This window comes from Oryctolagus cuniculus, chromosome 16 (genome assembly GCF_964237555.1).
Source record: "Oryctolagus cuniculus chromosome 16, mOryCun1.1, whole genome shotgun sequence".
NCBI lineage: Eukaryota > Metazoa > Chordata > Mammalia > Lagomorpha > Leporidae > Oryctolagus > Oryctolagus cuniculus.
Window position 1 is genome coordinate 36,017,346 of NC_091447.1, and position 17,986 is coordinate 36,035,331.

The 17,986-nt window shown below is 38.9% G+C and overlaps 2 pseudogenes; one reads left to right on the forward strand and one right to left on the reverse strand.

Annotated features, from left to right (window-relative positions):
* The window catches only part of LOC127492697 (UPF0711 protein C18orf21 homolog pseudogene), a 76,430-nt pseudogene that overhangs the window by 48,854 nt on the left and 9,590 nt on the right, over positions 1-17,986 (reverse strand).
* LOC127492699 (U2 spliceosomal RNA) lies at positions 11,475-11,611 on the forward strand (annotated as a pseudogene).

A 17,986-nucleotide genomic window follows, 5' to 3' on the forward strand; every position in this document is an offset into this window, starting at 1 on the left:
CCTTCCCGGACCACAGCAGAGAGCTAGACTGGAAGAGGAGCAAAAAAAGCCCAGGGTGCTGGCTTTTACATGTAGAAAGAATAAGGTGCATTTTCAAAAACTAGGTAGCATCAGGTTCTATCTTTGACACATCTAATTAGAAAAATGGCTGGAAACTGATAATCTGTATGTTTTAAAATGTTTCCAATATGATTCCTGGAGATTAACAAACACTAATTTATCCTGAAGGCCTAACAGCAGAGTTTAACCTTATCAAGATCCAAAGCGGAGGCAGCCACTGGTGATTTATTAACATGACCATTTTAGAGCATCCATTGAACCTCCTGATGTGTATATGATGACTTTTCAGTATTAAACTCATATTTCTTCCCCTCAAGCTTCCTCATGTGTACTTTAGTACAAAGTCTTCCAATGAAGCTCTAAAACCACAGAGTAGAAAACCTACTTACCTTCTCTTGAATTCTGTATGAACATAAATGTAGAACGTATTTATAAGGCTACTACTAGTACTCCATTGTGCATGTACAATATTTTTTATTTCATGAAATGAATTGAAAAATGACCATGATAGAAAAACTTTTTAGAACTTGCTTCTTTTTCTGAGATAACAAGAGAATAAAATACATCTATATTGTATTTTATATAGCATACCTTCTTGGGGACCATGTATTAGAGTTGCTTATAGTCCATTCATTCCTTGAAATACAGTTTTCCAACAGCATACCTGGGTTTTACGTTCTTTGGCTGTGAAGTATAAGAATATCTTTTTTAAATAGGTACTTCACTTAATTATTATCACTCATATCTGAGTACCACTGTTCTATTGAGCAGACAATATTAATTTCCCTAAAAGCCATATAGAATCAATGAGCAATTATGTCATATTTTTAAAAGAAATTATGAAATTATGTTATAATACTTTCATATTCTCTGATAATTATTTGCTTTTAGATAAGTACATAGAGACCTTTGAACCAAAATTTTGCTCCAAACTCATTTTAAGGGATTAAATCATTGTTGGCCACTCACTCATTCATACCTAAGGTGTTTGAAGCTTTATTTGCTTGAGGTTTGAAAGGAATATTGTTTAAATTTTTTGTGAGAAAAGTATCCATGTCATTATTTTAGGCTTAAGTGTCGCTCCCCCATTCGCGGAGGAACGACACAGGACCCTGTGCTGTTCTTTTCTCTGCTCGGCCCTTCCCGGGTTTGCTGCTGGTCCTTCCCGGGTTGGCTGCCGATCCTTCCACCTCTGTGGAAGGGCGGCTCCCCCTGCCACTTTCCCCACTTCCGCGGAGGAGCGGCACACCGCCGGCCGGCTCTCTTCAGGGGCTGCTCAAATGTTATCCGGATGTTCCTGGTGCATGTTGTCTCTCTCCTCCTTTATAGTCCTCTTCCACCAATCCCAACTCTGCTACCCACACGCCGAGCACGCTGCTCTCCTCCAATCAGGAGCAGCTCCTGCAGTTTATTGGCTGAACTGGAGGCAGCTGCGTAGAAGCTGTTTACTCCTCTCCCAGCGCCATATTGTGGGAGAGCAGATGCATAGAATAAGTCTTAATTCCAGTAACTTAGTCTAGTCCGAGTTGCTCCCCACATTAAGAAATAATCAGTATTCAGCAATACAAAATGTCATTCAGGTTGCTCGAGAGATAAAGATCAGCAGGGCAAATATTTAGTTCCTGGCATTGTGGGGTAGAGAGTGACATAGCAGTTAATGCTGCCTGCAACACTGGCATCTCATACGGATGCCATTGGTGTCTCGGCTTATCCATGTATATTCAGTTTCCTGCTATTGGCATGGGAAAAGCAGGGGAAAGTGGCCCAATTGTTTTGGTCCCTACCACCTGCATGAGTGAACCTGATGAAGCTCCTGAGTCTTGGCTTCATCCTGGCCCAGTGGTGACCACTGAAGCCATCTGGGCAGTGAACCAGTGGATGGAAAATAGTTCTGTTTCTCCCTCCCTGTAATTCTTTCAAAAAAATCTTTAAAAAATACATATGTCTTCTGAGACTCAATATGTTATTTTGAGAGATCCTTTTCTTGTTTTTTCTTCCATGAGCTAAATTATACAAATGAGCTTTGTCTGTCTTATTACAACATCAAATTAAAAGCTGAGATTTTAACATTTTGATTGTCATGAGTAGGATGATCTGTATTCCAACTCGGAATCTCCATGTTCTCCTAAGAAGTAAAAAAAGAAATTGTTCATAAATCATCCCTATATCTGTAAATAAAGACAATTTATTTTCAAATTAATAATATTTTAAAATTCTTTGTTGTCACTTACCTCCCATGTTTGAGAGAAAACTGGTTTATTTGTAAAACTCTTATTAAAGATCTATTGTATTGATTTGAAAGGCAGAGTGACAGGCTGTGGTAGAGACGGGGTGGGGTGGTGCTTCCATACTGCTGGTTCGCTCTCTACAGGACGGCTTTATTGGCTAGGGATGGATTAGGCCAAAGCCAGGGTCCAAGAGCTCCATCTGGTCTCCTACGTGGCTTGCAGGGATCCAAGTACTTGATTCGTTTTCCTCTGTTTTCCCTGGCACAGGGACTAGAACTAATGCTGTAATGTGGGATGACAGCATCACAGGAAGCAGTTCAACCTGCTGTGCCACAAGACAAGACTGTGTTTATTACTTTTAATCATGGTTGGTTTGTAGGCTTGAGAATGATACCTCCTGTTCATTCTAAATCAGATAAGCAGTACAGAAAACTACAAAGAGTAAAATGAGAAGTCCCTGAAAGTCTTTTCACCCTAAAATAAGATTTGTGAATAGAAAAGTGTGTTGTGGGCAGACATGACCCATGTTGATCTCTCTCTCTCTAAATCTTCTCTCAGAAATGACAGTTGCAAAGACAGTTGCCTGGTAAGCCTGCAGAGGTGTTTGAGGGTATGATTTATTCCCATGTTGGAGCTTCCTTTGCTCTGCTGTAGGGAGATCACAACTATGAAATCACCATAGAAGGGAGGGCTTGCTTCTCCTGGAAGTCAAGGGCAGAGCTCATAGGTCAGAGTTCCCTGAGAAAGCAAAGCCTGCTGGAGCCTGTCATGAATGACTGATGCTCTAGGTTTAGACAGGCTGTCCAATTCGCTGATTCTAGTAGAACTGGGATGGGTTGCTATGCTTAATGAGATTTCTCCTACTTCTTTTAATATAAATGTATTTGCACTCCCAATTACACTGTAGAAGACTGCCTGGGGATCACACCCACAAAAACCCATGGTAATAGGAAATTTGATAATTTGGCTGATCTGATATGAATCATGTATCGTTAGAGTTTTATATATATATATATAAAACATATAACATATATGTATATATGTGTATATATATACATAAAACAATTTGCATTTTTCTCATTACTGGAGAGTTTCTTTTTGAATTGTTTTCTCTAAAATCTGCGTATTTCAACTTTCCTTCACCCTTTTTCTGGTGAATGCTGACATGCAAAGGAAATATAATTGAGGCACATGTTTTTGACAGCTATTCAACATCAGGCCAAGATCTGTATAACTCAGCTCAGCCAAGTCAATAGTGCTATTGCAAACAACAGTTAGGCAGTGCACTGGTTATTGTCTGCTTGGATCTTGAAGTCTGTCATTTTCTCTTTTTTGCTTTTCTCTATGTCTATCATGTGAACAATAATGTTTCACTTCAACTGATCCTTCTTTGGTTCTATTTAGTTTTGTCAAAGAAATTCCCAGGGGACTAGAAACAAAGTCTATTCCTTGTACCCCTTCAGCCCTAGCAATGGTAACAATTTGTAGTTGCTAAGTTATCTGTGCATTTTACCAGCCTTGGTGGACCACTGAAACCTGCCTCAAACTCTGTAAGCCATCCTTCCATTAAGTTTTATCTAAACACTACTCTAAGTTCCATCAATTTCCTGCTGGACTCTACTTGACATAGGCAGTCAGGACATATTTCCTGAAACACATTTGGTAGAATTGTATTTGTGATGAGGGCCTAAATCTGAAAAGGAATGTATTTCTTCTTCACACTTATCATTGATGGAGCTACTTTGTGACTGATTTCAAAGAAAACAACAACATATCTTTCCAAAATGAAGCCATTGTTTCTCAAGGCTTTAAAAATCAACATTATATGCTATATGTCCATGGTATCCAAATTTGAATTATTATTAAGGAACATCAGAGCACCTACAATTTTTGCCTTTGAATTTGACAATGTTCTTTGGATACATAATGTCTTTGGAGTATTTACCTTACCAAATTAATATCTCAGGAAGGATTTGGAATCTCTATAAATAGAAATTGAGAATTGTATAAAGTAGGAATTGTGAGTCTGAGCTCCAATAAAAAACTCTAATATAGGGGAAGTAAATTGCTACATAATCTACAGGTGCTAATAGAGACCATCCAATAAGCTGTATACCAGAAAATGTACCTCAAAATGCACACAATTACAATCCAAAATTCATGATAGCCTAACAAGTCATCACTTTCTATTTTACAATAAATAAGCTGTGCCTCAGAGATTTACTTAATATAATCAGTCATTCAGCTATTGACAGAGCTGAGGTTTAAACTCGTTTCAGTCTGGCTTATTTGGTAACAGGTGTTGTGGAAAAGTATGCTATTTTCTTTGATATCAAATTAAAGTTCAAGGAATCATCCTCCAATAGTCTTATTGGTTTTAATTCCAATCCACAGCTCTTTAACCTCCCTGGACATACTCAGTTTTGAGAAGTTTTAACTGTTACAGTTACCTAATGCAGGAAAACAAACCACCACACACTCGAATGATCTAAAACCTTTTTTTCTCATGATTTTGTGTTCAGGAAGGGTTACTGCCTGCCCCATGGGATGGCTGCTAGAACGTTCAGAGCTGCAGGATGCACTTTCAAATGACTTCTCTCTCATACCCGGAACCTCAGTGCTTCTTTCCCAGCATCCTGCGTGGTGGATCCTCAAAAGTAATGACCTTGATGACTTCAAACTTCATACAAAGTGGCCTCAAAAAGCCTGAGGTATAAGCTGACTATAGTCTTGAAGTTAGGTTCTGAACTAGAAGATTGTTATTTCTGCCAAGCGCTATTCACCAAAGCTGTCTCAAGCTAGCCAGGTTACATGGGAAGAGAAAATTGACTTCACTACTCAGTGGTTGTTCTTAGTAGTTATTATGCTTAAAAAGTTGTATCTTTATCTTATCATATTCTCTCACCAGTCTTATATAGGGGCTGTTGTAAAAACTTAATGTATTTTATCATTGATGTTGACCTTAAATTACTGTTATACCCTACAAGTGTTCCCAATAAATATTCATTCTGTTAACTACACTGATCCTTATTTTTAAATTTTGGAAGCTTAGGTTCAGATAGCAAGTAAATTGACCCAAATCAAACAGTTTGTAAGTAGAAGCATCAGAAAGGATTTCATAGTTGTAGTGCTTTGTCTAATACCCTAGATTTCTCTGAAAAGGCTTGCTTTTCTGGGGAAATAATCCTATCGATATGAAAATATGCATACTGCAAGTAGTTTTGTTTTACTTAACTTTGATGATTACTTGAACTCTCCCTCTCTATTTTTTTAAAGGTTTTTTATTTTATTTATTTGACAGGTAGAGTTACAGACAGTGAGAGGAGAGACAGAGAGAAAAGTCTTCCTTCCGTTGGTTCACGCCCCTAAATGGCTGCCACGGCCGGAGCTACGCCGATCTGAAGCCAGGAGCCAGGTGCTTCCTTCTCTATTTGTAGAATTTGGAGAGCCCAGTTATGTTCTGGCTCACCACATATCAGTGCCAATTCAGACTTATGTCCAGTTGTTCTTTAAGCGGTTTCCTTTCCTCAGTACACTCAGCTGAGTAAATGGCTCTCAGTGCCTTTGGGGAAATGCTGGAGAACCATTATAACATGTATGTGTTGTAATCTTCTGGGCCTGCCAGAATTTGCAATGGCTTACAAAAGTATGAGGTTATGTATTTGTATTACTAAAATACTTCATTTTAACATTTATTTTTGTTACTAATTTAGTTACGTAAAAGGTAAGGAGACAGGCCCACAGACAACAGATAACCCATGCACTGATTCACTACCCAAATACCTGCAACAGCTGGGGCTGGACTACACTAAAGCCAGGACCCAGGGCCTCCATCAAGTTCTTCCATGGGGGTGGCTGGAACTCAAGTGCCTGAGACCACACATGCTGTGTTCCAGGGTACACTATAGCAGAGAGCTATAATCAGGAGTGCAGCTAGGACTCAAACTAAGGCACTCCAACATGAGACGCAGTAGATACTTAACCACTGAAGAGATGCCCACCCCCTAAGTTTTTTTGATAGTCGGAGTAGCAAGAGGTAAATGGATGGCCTACTGATGTGTGCTCAGATTGTTTCTACTTTTTCTACCACTATTTATAAAGTTGGAGAAAATGTTTTTGCAAGGAAAGCTAACTCTTTTATATTTTGTATTATTTTACTATGACATATTTTAGAAGTGTAATAGTTGAGGCAAAATATATAAACCTCATATCAGCCATAGAAGGTAGTTTCATTCTAACCTAAACAGCACTAACACACAGTATGCTTCCAAAATTCTGTTAATTCGTAGATAGAAACTCTCTCATTCCTTTAATTTACATGTCTTTCATTGTTTTTTTATAGTTTTCACATGCTGATTAATAATCTGTGTCTTCTTACCTGAACAGTTTATTTATGTTTTCCCCCTCCATCTTTAAGAAAAAAATTGGATGGTTCTTAGTTTTAATTTAGAATATTTACCTCATTTAAATATTGCTAATTCTCCAAAATTATATTTTGAAGTAGGGAAATACAGATAAATATCAGCAAGTATATATTTTTTAAATTGTCAAACTAGGCTGGCGCTGCGGCTGACTAGGCTAATCCTCCACCTGCGGCACTGGTACCCTGGGTTCTAGTCCCAGCTGGGGCGCCGGTTCTGTCGCGGTTGCTCCTCTTCCAGTCCAGCTCTCTGCTGTGGCCCAGGAATGCAGTGGAGGATGGCCCAAGTCCTTGGGACCTACACCCACATGGGAGACCAGGGGGAGGCACCTGGCTCCTGGCTTCGGATCGGCACAGCGCATTGGCCGTAGCAGCCATTAGCAGAGTGAACTAACGGAAGAAAGACCTTTCTCTCTGTCTCTGTCTCTCTCTCACTGTCTAACTCTGCCTGTCAAAAAAAAAATCATCAAACTAGTATTTATTTTCCAAACTTTCATGGCATACTTAATAATGTATTCATATTTAAATTTATATTTCATTAAGTATTTTTCCAATTACTAGAAGTGGATATTTGCTTCATTTTGTTAAACTGTGTCACAATTTCAAACTACATTTACTTAGTGAATACAGACTTTTAGTAAAAGCATTTCTAACTTCCAGAGTTTTATTTTTTCAGTATTTATTACATACACATTTTACTCTTGGCTCTCCTTAAAGGCAGAGCCTGAGACAAGGACCTGTATGCAGGTAGTATATGTGGGGAAATGATACCGGAGTGTAATACTCAGGGACCTAGAGGGTGAAATAGGGAAAGACAAAGAGCTAATAAAAGTTTGTTATCTAGTTGGTTAACTGATGCCAGCTTAAGAAAAGTCCGTTACCTATTTGGTTAACTGATGCCAACTTGGCACCCTTCTATGGAGCAAACAGATTGCACTGTAAATTTCTGTCCAAAGGAGGAAGAGTAGAAGCATTCTCTGCTGACTCATATCCTCCATTGTTGGATACGGCTTTCCGTGCCACACCCTTGCCCACACACAGACACAGAATTTAGATTGCATATCCCTGTGCTGAACCGGCTTCCACTGGCACACCATGGCACTTCATCATGGAAATGACAGACATGGCCAGTCATTGCTTTGGGGTGCTGTCAGGGAAAAGAGCATCACAGCTCTTGTGGAACCACTCTCCAGTCCCGGCTGAGACGGGAGGCAAACCAAGAGAATAGAAAGTAGTTCACAGAACATGAAGTAATGAGTGCACTGTTTTTAGCATGTTTACTCAGTACCTAGTCTCTGAATGTTACATGTGCAAGATTAAAGTTGGAAAATCCAAATATCATGCATCATATACTTTACATTGCATATCTATGTGAACATTCTTAGGAAATTACATTTTCCATCATAGAAGATAGTTTCCAGCAGACAGAATTCTGATACACAAGCTGAATTAACATTGGACATTTTTAAATCTTTTTCCTCTAAATAGAGGAGTGTAGACGAGACTACAGGTGATTCAAGTGCTCAGAAGCAGTTTTTTTTTTTTTTTTTTTTTTTTTTTTTTTTTTTTTTTTTGACAGGCAGAGTGGACAGTGAGAGAGAGAGACAGACAGAGAGAAAGGTCTTCCTTTGCCGTTGGTTCACCCTCCAATGGCCGCCGCGGCCGGCGTGCTGCAACCTGTGCACCGCGCTGATCCGATGGCAGGAGCCAGGAGCCAGGTGCTTTTCCTGGTCTCCCATGTGGTGCAGGTCCCAAGCACCTGGGCCATCCCCCATTGCATTCCCTGGCCACAGCAGAGAGCTGGCCTGGAAGAGGGGCAAATGGCACAGAATCCAGCGCCCCGACCGGGACCAGAACCCGGTGTGCCGGTGCCGCAAGGCAGAGGATTAGCCTAGTGAGCCCCAGCGCCAGCTCAGAAGCAGTTTCTTTCCATATTATACCCTAATGTCTGACATAAATTAGGAATTCCACTAGTGTTTTTGGAGGGAATGAATTTCACACAACCAGAGGCCATTAGAGCAATTAGTGGTCATTAAATGAAGTAAATAAAGGCTTTTGCTATATGACTATTTCCATAAATAATACCCGGGTGAGTCTCTTGGAACATTGCCTCCATTTTCCTTGCTATCACCATATAATGCATTTACTTTGGTAGTCAATCATAAAAAATGGTTTCCATCCTTGCTTGATAATGTAGCTTTTATTTTGCTTTTATAGCTTGGTTCTTTAACTGGAGTGCATGAAGACATAGAAGAGCTAGCTTCTAATCACAGATCTACCACCAACAGTGTGTGGCTATGTGAAGCCCATGTGAGTTGCATTGTTGTAGGTACTCTATGGGTGCTGCTTTCCACTCCAGGTGGTTCTCACAGACTTTCTAGAATGTCAGCACACACTCACCCCTGATCAGCAATGTGCCCATCCCCCATAGTCAATAAAGCACCTATCTTCTGGTCAGCAGTTCATCCATCCTTGATCAGCAAGTGTCCACGTCACTTGGTCAGCAGTGATTTTGTCCCTTTATCAGTAATGCTCTTGAGCTGGTGCCGTGGCTCACTTGGTTAATCCTCCACCCGTGGTGCCGGCATCCCATGTGGGCTCCAGGTTCTAGTTCCAGTTGCTCCTCTTCCAGGCCAGCTCTCTGCTGTGGAGGATGGCCCACGTGCACCTGCATGGGAGACCAGGAAGAAGAACCTGGCTCCTGGCTTCGGATTGGCGCAACGCCCACCGTAGTGGCCATTTGGGGGTTGAACCAACAGAAGGAAGACCTTTCTCTCTGTCTCTCTCTCTCACTATCTATAACTCTACCTGTCGAATAAATTTAAAAAAAAGTAATGCACTCATCCTTCGAGTGGATACTGTGCATCTGTCCTTGACAGCAGAGTATCTTCTGTGGTCCGCAAGGAATTCCCTGGACATAAAAGAAAGGGAAGTCATATCGTTCAGTTGGATCTACACTAAGAGACTGATGCTTACCTACTGCCAGTGCAGAACAGTACATGCAGATGGCTGTTGATATTATTAGTCTGAGGACTTAACCTATCTTAATATCATTTAGATTTTTGAGAGCAAATCAATTTTTTTAAAAATTACTATATAAACACTATCAATTTTATTTTTTAAAAGATTTATTTATTTTAAAGGGTTACGGAGGGGGAGAGGAGAGATTCTAAATCTGCTGGTTTACTCTCTAGATGGCTGTAACAAACAGAACAGGGCCAGGCTGAGAACAGGAGCCAGAAGCTTCATCTGGGTTATTGTTAATTCTGTTATTAGGCTAACATTTTACTTTATAGCAGCCAAAAATAATTCATAATAGAAAATTCCACAGAAAATTTCAAGAAATTTATCTTTTTTCACTATGCCTAATCTGTCTTTAATTTTTTTTAAACAGAAAGCACTAGATGTGATTCTACATTTAACAGCATTGCCTAGAAATACAGAATCCTGACATCCAAGATAAATGAACAACAAATGGAAAAGGCTACAGGACGGGTCAGATCCATTTGTTGTGTGGACAGTTGTAAAGAACGTTGAGCTTTCCTTTTTTTATTTCTTTAGAACAGTAGACTAAAAATCAGCTCTGGAAATATTTCTTAGTGTATTAATTAAGTAAAGGAACAAAGATCCTTTGTGACATATTATTTGGTAACTGTAAAATATTCCAACAAATGGTTTTGTTGTAGAAAATTAAAAAAAAACATTTTCAGTCATGTTTGCAGTTTCACTTACATAGAATCAAACAAAATGTGATATACAGCACTTAGAATACATGTAATGAAGTAAGTTGTCCAGTAGTCCAGTACACAAATGACAACATTGAAGACAATAGGAACATATTCTTCCCTAAATAGTCCCAAAATATTCTTCCCCTAAACAGTCTCTTTCGCCATACACAATATCACCAAGAGGAAATCAAAATTAGTAGAATGATTTTTTTTACTTCATAGATTAAAAAATTCCTGTGGAGAAAGTTTAATGGTTTGTGGAGAGTATGTTAATGAAATGAATGCACAATCTCCAAATATCACTTCTTGGAGTTTACTGCTTTATGTCACCTGACCTTGACAGTGCAAAAAGAAAGGCATTGTTTTTCTGTTATTTAACTTAATATTTTATTATTATTTTTTAAATTTTAATTAAAGGTATTCAAATTTAATGCATTTCATATATACAGATTTAGGAGCATAGTGATTCTTCCCACTCTATCCTCCCTCCCACCCATGATCCTACCCTTCTTCCTCTTCTCTCTCCTATCCCCACTCTTAATTTCTATAAAGATTTATTTTCGGTTTACTTTCTACTCATAGGATTAACTCTATACTTCCTCAAAAGTCAAGACAAGGGATATAAACAACCATTGAATCTCAGAATGTCACTTTCACTCTTATACATTATCTATTAGGTACTCTATTAGTTACCACAGTTGGGGAAAAACATATGGTATTTGTCTTGTTGAGACTGGCTTACTTCACTAATTATAACGGTTTCCAGTTATATCCATTTTGTTGTAAAAGACAGGATTTCATTTTTTTAACCTCTGAGTAGTATTCCATAGTGTATATTTACCACAATTTCTTTATGCAGTAATCACTCAGTGGACGTTTGGGTTGATTCCATATCTCAGCTATTGTGAATTGAGGTGCAATGAACATGAGTGTACAGATAACTCTTTCTTCTGATTTCATTTTGTTTGGGTAATTTCCCCAGAGTGGGAATGCTGGGTCATATGGTAGGTATATTTTCAGCTTTCTGAAGTATCTCTTATCGCTTCTTGGCCTTCTGGCTAAGATCAAGTTTGTTATCTGTTCTTATCAGTTTAATATCTGAGGTATCTCTTAGTGTATTCTGCAATGGCTACACCAGTTTACATTACCACCAACAGTGGATTAGAGTACCTTTTCACCCACATCCTCAACAGCATTGCTGTTTGTTGGTTTCTGTGTGAAAGCCATTCTAACTGGAGTGAGATGAATATTCATTGTAGTTTTGATTTGCATTTCCCTGATGTCCAGTGACCCCGAGTACTTTTTCATGTCTGTAGGCCATTTGAATTCATCTTTTGAAAAATGCCTCTTCAAGTCTTTGGTCCGTTTCCTAACTGGGTTGTTTGTTTCATTATAGATGAGTTTCTTGAGCTCTTTATAGATTCTGGATTTTAATTCTTTATCAGTTGCCTAGTTTGTAAGTTTTTTCTGTTCTGTCAGTGCCTTTACACTTTGCTGAGTGTTTCTTTTGTAGTGCAGAAGCTTCTTAGCTTGATGTAATTCCATTTGAAAATTTTGGCTTTGATTTCCTGTGCTTCTGGAGTTTTTTCCAAGACATCTTTGCCTATGCCAATGTCTTGCAAATTTTCCACAATGTTCTGTATTAATTTGTTGGTATTGGGTCATAGATTTAGGTCCATAGTGAATTTTGAGTAGATTATTGTGTAAGGTGTATGGTAGGGGTCTTGTTTCATGTAGACAACCAATTTTCCCAGAACCATTCGTTGAAGATAATGTTCTTACTCCAGGGAATGGTTTTAGCTCCTTAGTCGAAGATAACTTGGTTTTAGTTGCCTGGATTGATTTCTGGGGTGTTTATTCTGTTCCATTGGTCTATACTTTTTTTGGCCAGTACTAGGCTGTTTTGATTATAACTGCCTTGTAGTATGTCTCAAAATCTGATATTGTGATGCCTCTGGCTTTGTTTTTCTTGTATAAGTTTGCTTTAGCAATTTGAGGTCTTTTGTGTTTCCATATAAATTTTAGCATCATTTTTTCTAGATCTTAGAAGAATGACATGGGTATTTTTATTGAAATTGCATTGAATCCATAAACTACTTTTGGTAGCATGGGCATTTTGATGATATCAATTCTTCCAATCCACAAACATGGAGCATTTTTTCACATCTTTGTGTCTTCTATTTCTTTCTTTAATGTTTTGTTATTTTCATTATAGAGATCTTTGACATCATTGATTAAATTTATTCCAAGGTCTTTAATTTTTTGTAGCTATTGTGAATGGGATTAAACTTAGAAATTATTCCTCATCCATGGAATTGTCTTTGCATACAAATGCTATTGATTTTTGTGTGTGAATTTTATATCCTGCCACTTTATCAAACTCTTTTGTGAGTTCCAATAATCTCATAGTGGAATCTTTTGTTTCCCCTATACATACACTCATGTCATCTGCAAATAAGGATAGTTTGAATTCCTCCTTTTTTATTTGTATCCATTTGATTTATTTTTCTCATCCAATGGCTCTAGCTAAAACTTCCAAGACTGTATTAAATAGCAGTGCTGCAAGTGGGCATCCTGTGTAGTTACAGATCTTGGTGGAAATGCTTCCAACTTTTCTCCATTCAATAAGATGCTGGTTGTAGGTTTCTCATACATTTCCTTGATTATGTTGAGGAATGTTTGGTCTGTACCCAGTTTGCTTAAGGTTTTCATCCTTAAGCATTTTATCAAATGCTGTCTCTGTATCTATTGAAACAATCATGTGGATTTTGTTCTTCAGTTTGTTAATCTGATGTATTTTATCTATTGATTTGTGAATGCTGAGACATCCCTACATACTAGGGAGAAATCCCATTTGGTCTGGGTGAATGATCTTTCTGATGTGTTGTTAGATTCAGCTAGCTAGTATTACGTTGGGTATTTTTGCATCTATGTTCATCTGTGTTCATTGGTCTGTATTTCTCCTTCTCTGTTGTATCTTTTTCTGGTTTAGGAATTAAAGTGATGCTGGCTTCTTAGATGGTGTTTGGGAGAATTCCCTCCCACGAATGGCATTTGTGATTGGGTGATTATTTCAGGTGCCTTCTCTGGAGGAGGGGTAGTACATAAAACTAACAGAAGAGAACTTCTGCCTAAATAAACTTACCAATTGGTCAAAGGAACAGAAACCTATAAAAATTACTCTAATTAAAAATAGAATTTGATTAATAATTTTCACAGAACTTGATTCTTTGGTGAGGTGTTTTCAAGCTCACTCACCTACTTGAGCATTAAAATTAAACATCAATAGTATCTTAACATCCTTATATTCCTAAAAGAAGGGATGAAGAGGTAAGACCAATGCAGAAAAAAATGTTCCCCTCTCTTCCTCCTCTGTTCTGTGTTGCTAATAATCTTGTCTTCTTCTGTTCTCCTGTGTCTCCTCTCCTTCTCTCTCTCCTTCCTGTTTATGGTCATAGGTACAGATATTTCAACTGAAGAGCTAACATCAGATGCCACCTAAGAAGTTACTATGATCCCAAGGTCAATTCAAAGGATTATTCATGGTGGGGAAAAAAAGCTGTTTAGATAAAGGGAATAAAGAAAGAATTTAAAAATGCTCCAATTCTAGTGCTGGGGATGTAAAATCATTGGCACCATTAACAAGAGTGAAGAATTGAGATTTCAGGAATGTTTGAGACAATGAAGTGTCAAGGAAAGGTTTGAGATAAGTGAGTGTAATCTTACCCTTCCCCCACCGCCCCTCACCCCCAACTAGCAACAGCAGGTCTTCAGTATCCCCCACAACCCCAGTCCCTCCCACTCCTGCATACATACTGTATAAAATGGGGACTCAATGTGCCAGGGCATCTGCAACACATAGCCCTGGACCCCTAGTCTGAACATTTGCTAATTCTAACCCTCATTCCCACCTATAAGTAAACTTTGGATGGAAAATACTAAGTTCATGATGTACTGATATTATTGTAAGAATCAGGGCCAGTAATATTCTCCTTATGGGGTTCCATTACTCTAGCAAGTAGATGTAATGTTAAAAATCAAAATTCAGTCCTAAATATAGACATGTTTAACAGTCCATGAGACAATGAAGTCCAATAACCCCCTTCCACATAGTCTTTTAGAAAAATGGAAGAATCACTTTAATATTTTTGGATTTATTCTGGCAGGGTTTTTGAAGCTAAAGATTTAAGTATCTGAATCCTTTGCCATCAGGACAAAATGGAAAGTGAAAAGTGCACATTTACTTCGATACTGCAGGAAAACCAAGTGCTGGGATGATACCAGGACGTGTGATACTTGGTGGCTGCCCCCTCTCTGGTGCTGAGCCTGCTGGTGACTCACCCTCTGCTGTCCTCTCAGAGCTGCTGCCAGGTGTGCATCTGCTTTCCTAGAACACTGAAAGTCACATGGCCCTCTGTCAGACTTCTAAGAAGTGCCATTCCTAGTGCAGTTCTTAGAGAATGCCAAACTTTTGACACTGAGCCCAGAAATTTCGTGCACTTGGGAAGGAAGCAAAAGACACCTACCTCTCACACAAAAGGCCAGAATGGAGTTTCCAGATCCCAACTTTAACCTGGCCCAGAGTGGCTGTTGTGGCCAATTTAGGAGTGGACCAGCCAATGGCAGGGCTCGTGTTCTCCCTCTCTCTCTCTCTTCCTCTGTCACCTGCTTTTCAAATAAATAAATAAATAAATAAATCTTTATTTTTAATTTATTTTTAAAATGTATTCGAAAGAGTTACAGAGAGAGGAGGAGAGACAGAAGGGGGAGGGGGAGGGGGAGGGAGAGGGAGAGTGAGAGAGAGAGAGAGAGAGAGAGAATCTTAGATCTGCTGATTCACCCCCCACAAATGGCTGCAACAGCCAAGGCTGGGCCAGATTGAAGCCTGAAACTTCCTCCAGGCCTCCCATGTGGATACAGGGACCCAAGCACTAGGGCCGTCCTCCATCACCCTCCCAGGTGCACCAGTGTAGAGCCTGGTCTGGAGCGGAGCAGCCAGATCTTGAACTAGAATCCTTATGGGATGCTTGCAACACAGGTGGAGGATTAACCTGCTATGCCCCAGTCCCTAAATCAATCTTTCAAAAACAGGAAATAGAACATTTTAAAGCAAATGATGCCTTTTTTTTTTTTTACAGGCAGAGTGGACAGTGAGAGAGAGAGACAGAGAGAAAGGTCTTCCTTTGCTGTTGGTTCACCCTCCAATGGCCACCGCGGCTAGTGCGCTGTGGCCGGCGCACCACACTGATCCGATGGCAGGAGCCAGGTACTTATCCTGGTCTCCCATGGGGTGCAGGGCCCAAGCATCTGGGCCATCCTCCACTGCACTCCCTGACCACAGCAGAGAGCTGGCCTGGAAGAGGGGCAACCGGGACAGAATCCGGTGACCCGACCGGGACTAGAACCTGGTGTGCCGGCGCCGCAAGGCGGAGGATTAGCCCAGTGAGCCGTGGTGCCGGTAGTCATGCTGGTTTTTAATCCTACTGCATTTTCCTCTTATTATTGTGGTTGAACAGCACACAATATTCCGTCTCTTTATTCTACATACGTTTTAAATCCTTAGCTCCAGTAATAAATAGTGAAATAACTTCAACAAACAGATGTGACTAAGAACTTGAAAAATCAATACAAAAAAAGTCATACATTAGCCAAAGGATGTTATAAAACTCATGTACTAAACTCCATGCATATAACTCAAAGAAAACATATTTTATTCTTTATTTAATCTTTTTTCTACATGATTATGCATGTCATAATAACTTCTGAATATTTATTATTCACTAAGTCAACCCCAAACCAATTAGATGGGATAAAAATAAAGTAATAGCGTATGTGTAAAAGTATAAAACTTTTATATATACTGCAAGGAAATACAGAGCTAATGTAGTTAAAACTTATCTGATGGCTCAGCTTATGTTACATTTGAGAAAGAACATGGTTTTAGGCAAGGACATTAGCAGCCAAAAGAACTGACATATGACAACTTGCTGGTGAGGGGGAAGATAGAAAACTATAAAACTGAAAATAGGAAAGTTTTAAAAGATTATAGAATTATTTAGCATTTTAAATAATGGCAAACATCTGAAATATAATTGCCTTTCAGTTTGGTCCTTCTGCTTGTTTATAGTATTAAGGCTAATTATGCATAGATTAAATTATATCAAATATTCATTATTTGAAGAAACAGCCGCACATGGATTCAAGAACCAATCCTTTCCAGTTTTACTTCATTTTCTCCCTACTATTGGCCCAGAATGCCCTGGGCCTCCTGGCTCTGGTTTTCTACGTCCTCAATCCACTTTTCTCATGGTGCTTCCTTTTTATTCTAATCTCAGTTGATAGAAGAGATATTTACTTGTCATTTCTTTGTACCTTTTAAAAGCCAAGTTCCAATGCCATTAGTTTTATGCAGTTTTTGTTTATACTATATCTGATTTACACAGGCAGTCTAATCTTGGTAAGTAAAAAACTCACTACATTCAAGCAAAATTAATGAATCCTCTCTTTAAAGGTATTTCAGGAGAAAATATAGTTATTCCAATGATCAGGCTAATTATCCCAGGAGTGACCCTTCTACATATATTTTGTTAGCAAAAAATTGTCCAGATATTTTAAAGAAAATAAAGCTTTAGTTTGTGAACCTTTTAGGAGGAGAATTTTTATCCATATTATCAGCATGGTTATCTCACTATTGACACTTTCCTTTGGTAGAAAGAAATAAAAATGAAATGGATTAGTTCACATTTCATTTTTATTCGAACTTCAGTAACAAAATGTCCTGTCCACTTTCATTTTTCTCAATGGCAGGTTTTTCCAGATAAAAAATTCTGTTTAATACCAGATATTAGGATAACAACTTGATTTCTTGAGAGTTCATCAAGATGCCTGGGAACACAGGATCAGCAATTACCATGAGAGCTGAGGGCCACATGGAGCCAACAAATCAAACTATGAGGAAGCATTTATTTCTGTTGGTATAGAAGGGATACCAAACAACCAAAATTTGAGTTGTTGAAAACTTAATATCCAGAGTGTCCAAATGGAAATTTACACTCAAACATTTGATCAAGAACATTTCTAGTCACCCAGCTTTTTTGTAATAGAAACAACATTTTAGGGGAAAATTATTTTTAAGCAATCTGCTTTCAACAAGAAGTATTTAACTCTATATAGAATTTTGGGGCTGGAATCAAGGAATTTCGCATTTAGTCTGGATTCCCACCCTGCCATCCTTGGGAATGTCGCAAGTTTTCTTTCTCTGGGCAAGATCCCAGAACGTTTATATCATTTCGTCTCTTACTATTTTCTATGCTATTATGTGTACTATTTTGCTGGAACAACCTGCCATCACCTGGATGAATGATAAGCAACAGACATTTATTTCCCACAGTTCTGGTGGTGGGAATTCTTTTTTTTTTTTTTTTTTTTTTTTTTTTTTGACAGGCAGAGTGGACAGTGAGAGAGAGACAGAGAGAAAGGTCTTCCTTTGCCGTTGGTTCACCCTCCAATGGCCGCTGCGGACGGCGCGCTGTGGCCGGCACACCGCGCTG